The following is an 11,540-nucleotide window of genomic DNA, read 5'->3' as shown; positions in this document are numbered from 1 at the left end:
TAGCTCTAGGTGGGCAAAGCTCGAGGGGATGCGGCGATTCGGAGCACTGCGGGGAGACGAAGCTGGACGGGAGGCCTGGCCCCGGTCCGCAAGGCCGGCGATTCTGCTGAAAGACCGTGCCACCCCGCTTCCACCCACACTACAATGGTTACAGTAGGAGACCAAGCCTCCTGGGACACGTGCCCAAACTCAGCGCGCGCCCCAGCGCAGCGTACCTGCACTCCGGCTTCTAGAACCCGGGCTCTGGCTTGGACATGCATCGAGGGGTTGGGGAGGAGTCCTGGGGTACCCACGGAGAGGAGGGAACGGTAGCAGGAACCAAAACTGTTCAGGGTACCTTTCGTCCCCGAGATGAGCAAACACCCACCCACCGACCGTGCAGGGAAGGTAGTGAGCTCCGTGGCCAAGAATTAAAGGCAGGTACCCTCTCGAGAGTCCCAGGCCGGCCGCCTGACCGCTATGACCGACTGCGAGGGTCCGTGGAGTTGGAGAGAAGTGAAGGGGTTGGGGGAGGGCGCAGGTACGAGCTTATTCACAGACATACAGGAAGAGGCACTGTGACCCCCATTCTGGGGGAAAAGCTTCTCGTCCTTGGGGTCTTATGTCTCAAATCCCTAAGGCATGCACTGTCGCCCTCCCCCACCACAAGGTTTACAATCTGAGTTAAAAATGATCTGAGGCAGAAGGAAGATCTCCCCCATCCGATTCTTGTCCACGTGTAAATGCTGCTGCAGAGGTAGAGCTTTGTGCCTCATCTTCAGTTTAGGCCCATTTCACCAACCTGGAACCAACTTTTCATACCCTTCCTGCATCGCTTCCTAACTCAGAATTTCACCCCTTTTCTCTGTCCAGATCTAAACCTGTAAGAGAGCTTGTTGTGCATGATGGTGTGTTTGATGGAATCCTTTAAGTGAGAGGTAGGGCAAAGGGCGATGGGACAGATAAATAAATAAACTGGGCCTTGGGGCAATACTGCCGGAATCGGGGAAAGGCTCCGAGTAATTCCACATGGTTTGAACCACTTCTTCACCTGAAGTTTATTCTATGTCTAAAATTAACTCCATGTGAGCAATTGCTAAAAGTATAGGCTTTTAGGGTTAGAAGTAAATTAAAACATCCTCCTCACTTGTTGGATGAAGAAATTGGCAAATTGTGAACTAGAACCCAGGTCTGATTTCATGTTGCTGGTCTTCTCAACCACATCTGATATCTTCTGCCGCAATGTATTGACCTTAAGTGAATATAGTGAATTATTCTGGGGTTAAGCAGAATTAACAGGGCAAATCAAATTAACGAGCATTTATAAAGCTAGGCTTTATAAATAAAAGTAGTGCCTTTATAAAAAGTACTTTATGAAGTAATACTTGGCCTACTTTGTGCCAGCCATGCACTGTGCCTGACACACAGAGGACAAAAAGACAAATATAAGGAGCTCATACTTTAAAGGGGGAGACAATATTAAAACAACCATGTACAAATAAGATTTCTACAGGATAAACTGAGACAGTAATAGAGGAAAGGAATTAGCATTAAGAGGGATCAGGAAATGCTTTTTGCTGAAGGTGGGTATTTAGCTGAGGCTTGAAGGAAGCCAGTGATGCCAGGAGGTAGATAAGGAGGGCTCATGAATGAAGCAAGTCGGATACATTGTGCATACTTGTATGCTCTTTAGACTACCCCCTATCTCATTCTCCATGAAGGTTGTCCCAAGACTTTTCCCTCTGTGTTTCTGCCTTTAGGTGCTGCTCTTATTCTACCACAATTCAATTCAATTACAATATTGAACACCTACAGTTTGCAGAGTACTATGGTAGGTACTGGGAAGCATATAATGTTTTTTATAAAATACAGTCTTTGTCTCCATGGAACTCACATTTTAATTATTAATAGAATACTTTACCACTTAATTAAAATCAATTCAACCATCATTATATTAAATGAATGGATGAATGAAAAACCATTAAGCGCTTATTATAAACAGGTGGTATTGTTGTGTGACCCTGGGCAAGTCACTTAACCCTGTTTGCCTGACTTTCTTCATCTATAAAATGAGCTGGAGAAGGAAATGGCAAACCACTCCAATATCTTTGCCAAGAAAACCCCAAATGGGGTCACAAAGAATCAGACACAACTGAAAAATGACTGAACAATGTACAAAGTGCTGTGATGAGCACTGAAAATACATATAGAATAGTGGAAACAGTTCTTTACCTCAAGGGAAGACAATACATATAGGAGGTTTCACACAGGGTTTTGGAAACAGCTGCAAGGAGGAAAGGAAGGAAGTAAGCAAGCATTTATTAAGCACCATTATGTGCCAGACATTAGTGTTAAGTGCTTCAAATGCCATTTCATTTAATCCTTACAACAACCCTGAGAGGTAGGTGCTACCAGTAAGTTGTCTAAGGTTGGATTTGAACTCAAAGCACATAGTAATGCATCTTCCTTAATGTCATTCACACTGATAAAACTTTATCCATTTGTGATATCAAACCATTTCATATGCTAAAGACTTTGGTGGCAAGAACTTTGATTTCCATGTTTTCAGTAGCTATGGCTGCTGAGTAGGCAGGGTTTATAGCAGCTGCAGAAGCAGCTCGAAAGGTACATCTATTTCCACAGGAGTTTCTCCCCTGGTTGTATTTCTATTCTCTGGGCTTTGGGGCCCAAGGTCTTGGGCTATCTTGGGGTCCCTCTTGGGAGATGGTGGCAGTGTTCTAACTCACCTGAGACATGCTACCTCCTCTCTTTTCCCTCTGTCAGGATCATTTGGTCAGCAGTCAGTGAGAATGGCTGGCTTCTTGTCCACAGACGTTACTTCCATCAATGATGGCTGTAGGAGCTGAGTAGAGCTAGTGTTTGTACTTAATTCTCTGACTCCAAATTTATACCACCATGGTAGTCCCATCACTATCTCCCTCTGTGTGTTTGTTTCATATACTGCCATTGTCTTTACAAAATCTTACTCTGATGCCTTTTGTGGCATAGAAGTCACCTGGATCCTTGAAATCCATGAGCCTACTTGGCCTTTTCCAAACCTTTTATGACATTAATCAAGAAATAGTGAGAAGAGAATGAACAGATTTTCACAAACAATGTTCTTCCATTGATTACAGCTTTTGAGTCACATAGTGACTGAAGTATAAGGAATACAAGATCCTGTGATTATTATTTGTTGACTATAAAAAACCATTTGATTCCATAGATCAAATTAGTACTTTGCAGGCTGTTCATCAATAATGTGATTCCTACATAGCTATCAAAATTATTCAAGATTTCCTGAAAGATGTTATAACAGACATACATTGTTCAACAACCCTATGATAAATGAGGAACAAAAAAAAGGAGACATGCTCACCAATGCCATTTGCTACTGTCATTAAAAATGAGCGGATTAAATCAAACTCTATAACATTGTAGATTCTTTATAATGAGCTTCATAATTCCTCAGAAGAGTTCATTTGAACAATCCACACAGAAAGAAAAAAGTGGATGAAAAATGCTGATTGTTCAGACTGATGTCCTCTAAAGAATTTCTGGGCTTTTGGGGCCACTTTGTTGTATAGATTGCTTTGTGTAGGTTGAATGGCAAATGGTGATAAAGTCAATATCTTTACTTTTAAAAATTTTCCTTCTTAAAAACCCAGATGGCTTGTTTAAATAGGTCAGATTGAAGCTGTTGCAATTATATACATTGTCATCTTGTCATTATTAGCTTTTCATTTAATTTCATGTTGATTTGGACCTTCCTTCTAAACTAGCAAATGGTGTATGACAAATGGTTATGATATAATTCCCACATCTGGATTTCCACTGCTTGAGAAACATAGTCAGTTTCATTTTTTTCTGATGTTTTTTTTTTTTGCTGCTGTGTCTAGCAGCTTCCAACTCTCTATCTGAAGAAATAATTGATAATATATTGACATGAAGCTTTTGCACATTCTACTTATTTCTTTAAAGTATACAGTAAGCTGCATTTTTTAAAGAGAACAAAAGGAAGTTAATGACAAAGTGTAGACAAGGTTTGGTACTAGAATGCTGAACTTACTGTATACTTTAAAGAAAAAAGGACCAAACTATGTGATGGAAATTTGTGCTTTCATGTGCAATCCCTGTTTTCTCCTTTGTACATAGAAATGAGGGCTATCTCCAGTCATACAGATTGATATCTGGCCACTGGACACAAATGGCTGTGGAGGAGAAAGTGAGGCTAGTGACTTTGCACAGCCCTCCCTCACTTGAATCCAATTCACTTGCCTTGGCATCACCTCCTAGAAGTCGAGGTACTCTTCCAGAACAAAGGACAAACAGCAACAACCACAACAGAAATACCTATTTTGTTGGTATCTGTCAAGTATCGAAAGAAAAGAAAGAAAGAAAGAAAGAAAAGAAATCCCAGACCGTGTGATTTCATCAGTGCTAGCACTTTTGCCATTGACAGAAATCATATCCACATCTTAGTAGGTGGCCGTGAGTTTTTGGATCCAGAAAAACTTTGTCCCTTGTCAGCCTTCCTGTTCTGAGCCTCTCCAAAATGATTAAATCTGAAGCATGGATGGCGATCTATTGCTAGACCCAGACCTGAGAATTTTCCATCTTAGTACAACCTGCCAGAGCTTTTATCTATTGGTAATAATAGCCTTTGAGAGTTCAGTGTCTCTTCCATGTCACATTAAGGCATTGGAGTAGGAATTCAACGTGGCAAGCAAGGTGACTAAGGTATCTATGAAAACAACTAATAAATCCACAATTTAATTCCTGCCAAAGTATTAGAATGAGGGAGGATGAAAGGAGCAGGGAGGCCACCTCTAATGAATGAGAGATGTCAATAGTGACAATCTATTGTATATTATATTATGAAGAAATAGTTTAGAACATTAGTTAGTAAGTCTTTTCCACTTGCAAGTGGAATAGGTTGTTGTGGTTGGGTTTTTTTTTGTTGTTGTTTTGGGGTTTTTTTGCCTATAGAAATATTGCTATTTATTTTTCATTAATATGACAATTACTTGAAGCAAAAAGGATTATTTTAAATCTGTCTTGCTTTTTTTTTTTTTTTGCTGAATTAGACATCTGTGTGATGTAATTCCCTTGGTGCTGATCAGGCTCCTTAATTATGGAAGCCAATGAATATTTTTTATGGGGTAATGCCCTAGAAAAGCTAGATAACACGAATGAGTGAGGCTATAGAACCAGAGGCAAAAGCTGATTCAGTGTTTCTGTTGCACAGAGCTATTAATTTACATAGAGAATACAGTTTTGTCAAATGTAATTATGCAGTAAGTTAGAAAATAGAGTGGGCTTTATTGTTAGGTAAGTGCCTACTCAGGATATTGCACAAGTATCAAGCAGATTTTAAATGTTAATCTGATGGAATTGGGCTTTCAGAAGTTATAGTTGGCATGCCTTATAAAAGTTAAGGCCATTTTACTTAGCCTCTTAAAATATACCAATAAGATAAAATATTTTATATTAAGCTGTGACTTTCTTGGGTGATTTGATTGAATTAAAGCACAAATATGGAGAAGAGTAATTGTCTTAGAGAAATTGACAAGAATGGTTTTTAAGGTATCTCCCCAATAAGGATTTCATTTTTAATTACTCCTTTCCCCAACCTTATCAAAGCTTTCAAAAGTAAAATTGTATTTGCAGGGACTGGCTTCAACTTATAATTCATGATAGAAAATTTTACTTTTAAGTCAATTTTGGGAAAACTTAGAATGTATTTACCTCAGGAAAAGTGTCATCAATGGTGTTTAGCACACAAAAGTCTATTTAGTTTATAATACTGATGAAATGCTATGCTTTTAAAATATAAGGTGGTAGATAACTGCTGCAGTTCACCAAAATGGAAAAAACCAATGGAACTGAATTAGAAATTTGTGTGTGTGTATGTGTATATTTGAATGTTCAATGAATGAAGAATTCTGCTTAATGAAAATGCTTTCATTAGAGTAAGATGAGGGGATACATGTAGACTTTTTGATAATTCTTAATGAATCTCTTGTTTTTCTCCCTTTTTAGGCTATTGGGGTTAAGTGACTTGCCCAGGGTCACACAGCTAGTAAGTGTCAAGTGTTTGGTCTAAGGCTGGATTTGAACTCAAGTCCTCCTGACTTTAGGGCCGGTGCTCTATCCACTTTGCCACTTAGCTGCCCTTGAATGAATCTTTTGGATACTGTCAGTGCTTTAGAGATAGTTCTTCATAATGTCTAATTTAATTTAAAAAAAAAACTTGTGATTTTCCTTTTATCTGATAAAGGTTTGTCAGTAGCACAATTCTTATGCTTACCAGTCACATAATTAAATAAATAATCCTGGAAAAGTGAAACAAGGAGGACAGAGATTAAAAAGAATGTGAGTATACTTATGTTAAAAAAAATATGTGAGGCAGAATAAAGAGAACTAACAGCAGTGAAAATGGAAAAATTGGAAGGACAATCTGTGCATGATATATCTGTAAGTATCTATCCCTTCCTCCTTCACTTAATGAGGATAGTAGCAGTTTGGAGAGCACTTCAGTCACGAGAGCTCATTCCACCACATAATTTCCATGGAAGCTAATGAGGGTAGTGATAGCATGAAGAATGTCCCTATAGCTGATGTGGGTTTGGTTTTGATCAATGAGAAAAATAGTATCAATTAGCATCTGGTGGGGTTTGAAACTCAAATATGTTATTTAAATGTACCAGAGTACACTTACATTCATTTTCTAGATTCATTTATATAAACTAAACTCCTCACCCTTGGATCTCTAGTTTTGACTGTATGCTCATCTCTGACGGTACAGTCTGCTCGTCTTTTTTGCTTTTCATCCAAACTTTATCAAGCACTTCCTCAGCATCCTTCCCTCCTGTGAGAGGCTAGGGTTCTCCTATTCCTACCAACTTGGGTTAGGCTATTTTTCTCCTAAAGGCAACAAAGACGTCCCTCAGACTTGATTGGTCAAGGCTCAAGATACCCCTGGTAGCCTCTCTGTAGCCTCTGGCCACATTGATATGGCTTCTTGGTCACCTAAGGGCATAAAAGTCCCCCTTTTCTGGAGTCAGGGCCTTTCAGACTTGCAGATGTCCTACCACCATAGAGTTACCACACCCTGCCTAGCTAACCAGAAACATTTCCACATGGAGATAAGGGGAGTTTTTCTACCCAGTTTAAGTGTTGGAGTATTCTAGTTGATTATCTTTTCTATACTACAGCTAAGTAAACCTTCTTTTGTTAACTGTTGAATGATTTATGAATGCCTAATTCTGTCTCAGCATTCAAGTTGAACTAACTCAGGTGCAGGCCCAAGTTAGCTCCAGCCTAAAAATTCCTGAGATAGGAGAAGATCTGAGTCTCTCCACCGGGGACTAAACAATATAGGTACTGGGGTGGGGAACCTGCAGCCTTGAAGCCACGTATTGCCTTCTAGGGCCTTGGGTGAGGCCTTTTGACTGAGTCCAAGTTTTACTGAACAAATTCTTTTATTAAGGGGATTTGTTCTATGAAGTTTGGATTCAATCAAAGTGCCACACTTGAGAACCTAGAGGACCACATGTGGCCTTGAGGCCATAGGTTCCCCACCCCAACAGGATAATAAAGAGAAAGGAAAGAGTGTTGAAAAAGATAGTTCCTACTGTCAACCTACAAGTGGCACCATAATCCCAAAACAGCTATCTACTGCAGGCAATTGGTTGAGTACATATGGGATTTTGAAAGTTAAACATGCAAAACTTGGGGAATTTCTTTGTTCTAGCCAGAATCCAATTCTCTGATGAAACACGGACTAGCCTGCCTCATTGCAGTTTGGCCACTAGCTAGGGAATGGAGAAAATATTAATTTTGGATTAAATAAAAATATTTTAAAATGCTGATCTTTTGCCCAGGGTACAAATTATAAACAGAGGGAATTACAGAATTTTAGAAATGAAAAGGACTTTGGCAGTTATCTAATGCAACCTCGCCATTTTTTCGAGGAACTGAAGAACAAACGAGTTTAGTAACGGGTTCAAAGTCACACAGCTGTAATTAATGGAGGATTTAATATTAGAATGTGGGTCTCCTTACAGTACCATTTTCACTTTGCCTTTTCCCCCCTGATTACACTATTGTATGATTAGTGCTTTAATTATGTTCCTTCAGTCATACTTGGATTTTTTCCCTTATATAAATGTTCTTGAATTTAAAAATTTCCTCCTTTTATTGTTTTATCTAAATGTTCCAGAGTATCTTATTATTTTCTGTCATTTTATTGTCTGGTTCCTAGTTTAAAATGACAGCTCACTAGGAATAGTTTGAGCTTCAGTCAGAGGAAGTTCAGGATTAACATGCCTACCTAAACCATAATTGGGATTTTTTTTTCTATTCCTGGACAGTTGAGTTGGTCAGAATGCTTGCAGGTTTGCCATTAGTATTTTGTCAGAACACTAAATTCTGGATGCAGTAGTCTCTACTTTTCATCGTTATACCCTTATGCAAAGTATACCATGAAGTGGGCAATATTTTCCTATAGAAATGGTGTTATCATTGGGAGAGAAGTATCACATTCCTGAATCAGATTTGGAATCAAATGAATCATAAGTAGGATAAATGATATACTATAAAAGTACAGAAACTATAACTATATGTTAATTTAAAGTAGTAAAAACATGCTATTAAACATACTATAAAATGGGCATAAATGAATATATATTGATTATATGAGAAGCCCTAATGTACTATAATAAAATATCCATAGGTAACAGACTTGCTTTCATCTGAAATCTTTTTCTTTCCCACTCCTTGCTCTTTGGGATCTCATGGGGGCCTGACTCCCTCCCAATGACACAGGTTTCCGCCCTTCTTTTCCATAAATGGCTGTACTTTCATTCCCCAACTCACTGGTTGAGGTGGGGAGAGGTGGAATATAGTCCTTTGCTTCCTACTGCCCCTTCCAGGTTTTTCCTCTACTACCTTCACTCAGTAATCTCTTCACCCTTCAGATACACTCAGTCTATATCCACCACTCAGTCAAAATTCTCATAGCTGTTGTCTACTGCCCTCCTGGACATTGTCTTCTTTCCTCAACTAAATTCAGTTCCTGGTTCAATGTCTTTCTTTTCTTCCCAAATCCTGCCCTCATACTCTAGGACTTAAAGATACATATAGGCGACCTCACAGTTTCTCAGCTTAATCATTTCACAGGACCTGCTCCTCCATCCCACCTCAGCTACATACAAAGATGGTCATATCATTTATCTTTCCATCACTCACAAATGTACCACCCCCATGTTCATGAACTCTGAAATTCCCTTATCTGATCACACTCTATTGTGATTCCACTGCCCTCTTTATCTTGCAACTCCGAACTCCGTTCTTCTTCTGTACCATGACCTCAACCCCACTAGTTACATTCTCCTCTCTTCCCCATTTTGCCCTTGATGAACCAGTGGAACCCTACACTGTCCTCTTCTCTTGAGATACTTGCCCCTTTATTGCACTGCTGATTTTGCCCTGTCAAACCTCAGCCTTGAATTATTCCTGTCATCTACTGTCTCCAGTCTTGTGCACATGCTACTAAACTAAGCTGGAGAAAATTATGAAACCATGCTGACTAGGTAAGCTACAGATTTATGTTACATATCTTTAATTGGGCCTTCACTGCTGAAGAATAATCCTTTTACAACTCCCTAATAAACTCACTGTCCCATTCACTGTAGTAGCTCTTCCAAACCTTTTCATCCCTCTTCAAACCTCTCCCTCCTCCTACTCTTTTAGCTGAGAATCTTGCTTCATATTTTACTAAAGATATTGAGGTCATTCACTCCCTCTTTTCCCTTCTTCCATATCCTGTATCATCCAGATGTCCTCAGTCACTATCTCTCCTTTACCCCTGTGTCTTCTTGCCAAGACAAATCATCTACATGTACAAGTGATCCCATTCCATCCTATCTTCTTCAGTCTACCCCATTTTTCCTGCCTTCTTATACCTTACATGTCCTGCCCCAATATTTTGTGATCCAGTGACATTAGCTTCCTTGCTATTCTTCTAACTAGACATTCCACCTCCCGACTGGGCATTTTCATTGGCTTCTCCCATGCCTAGAATGTTCTCCCTTCACATCTCTGCCTCCTGGCTTTTCTGGCTTCATTCAAGTCCCAGCTAAAATCCCACCTTTCTGGAAGCCTTTTCTTGTCCTCCTTAATGCTAGTGCCTTCCCTCTGAAATTATCTCCATTTTGTTCTGTATATATTTATATTTACATATACACCTATATTTATATACATATATTTTGAATATATATTTTTTGAATATTACATATAATATATATGTTAGATATATACTATCTTTTGCCTTTCTTTGTAGCCCCAGCACTTAGCACAGTGCTTCACATATAGTAGGCACTTACTAAATGCTTATTGAATGACTATACAGATACTTGAATACTGCAAGGATTTATAAGTTCATCAGTGTGGGTTCTTCCACTAATGCAGATCTTAACCCCTTTGTGATTTAGTTGATAATTTTTAAGAGTTCATGTGGTGATAAATGAAATGAATATGATCTAATTAAAATGACCAATCCTGGTTCCAGAGAAGAGTTAGTTAGAGGTATGGAATGTGGTAAATGTTGTCAGATGGTTCAGGTCTCTGGCTCCAGTTTCTTTAACTGTTTTTCTTTGATACAAGAGAAGGCTTAGGTAAGGGTGATGCCAGGGGTATATCTGGAAATGACTGAGAAGTAAAAACAAAAGGCATCAATAAAACGTTTTGTTTTAAAGCAGTGTTGCTGCCTGATGGTGATGATTCTATTTCTTCCATTGAAAAGCATTTTGTAAAAGTAAATTCCTTTCCCCAACATTTCTCTCCCTTGCTCTTTCCTTATCTGCTGCATTTATTCAAAGCTACTCAGTATCTCTCTAAAGAACATAAAAATCAATTTCAAATTCAATAAATATTTATTAAATACCTGTTAAATGCAGTGCTAGTTTCTAAAGATAGAAATATTATTATTAAAAAAAAAGAAACTATCTCTAACCTCAAAGACCTTGGAGGTCTTTTTTTTTCCAGCTTAATAAATCAACAAAGCACAAGATCTGGCAGGAGAAAGTAAATGTCTATTGTTTTGCAGGGATTGAGCAGAAAATAATAGGTGCTATGGTGACATCACAAATTGACCAGGAGTATTTGATAAGTGATGCTTCAGTACCCAAAGGCTAATACCCATGAACAGTGACTAAAATGTGGAGCTCTAGTTATTTGGCACATTCTTGTAAACTATTTTAAAAGGGGTTAAGATTTGAGAATGTGGCTGGGGATACCCTCCTCAGATTTCTGTGCTCTGAAAATTGTAAGTGGATTTCAGAATAGGAAATTAGACTTTGTGTTTCCAGAATCAGTTTTTTAGAGAGGCTTTACCAGGGGAACTGAATTCAGTGACCATTTATTAGTTTTTTGCAATGCATAAAGCACCATGCTCGGGGCTGTGGCTACAGTTGAAGGATAACATCCTTGTACTTACATTCTATTTGGTGAAAATGTATGACTATAGTTATGTATTATACAAACTACAGTGAGATGGA

The 11,540-nt window shown here is 38.8% G+C and overlaps 1 non-coding gene across 1 annotated transcript in view; it reads right to left on the bottom strand.

Moving 5' to 3' along the window:
• The window catches only part of LOC114023900, a 114-nt gene extending 97 nt beyond the window's left edge, over positions 1-17 (bottom strand). The window contains exon 1 of the small nucleolar RNA XR_003566848.1: positions 1-17. This exon is cut by the window's left edge and continues 97 nt beyond it. This is a non-coding gene — a small nucleolar RNA (small nucleolar RNA SNORA26).
• Between the last annotated feature and the right edge of the window lie 11,523 nt (positions 18-11,540).

The sequence above is a fragment of the Vombatus ursinus genome, unplaced genomic scaffold, assembly GCF_900497805.2.
Source record: "Vombatus ursinus unplaced genomic scaffold, bare-nosed wombat genome assembly UNPS02014818.1, whole genome shotgun sequence".
NCBI lineage: Eukaryota > Metazoa > Chordata > Mammalia > Diprotodontia > Vombatidae > Vombatus > Vombatus ursinus.
The sequence above is the reverse complement of the archived record's forward strand: the minus strand, read 5'-3'. Positions and strand labels throughout refer to the sequence as shown.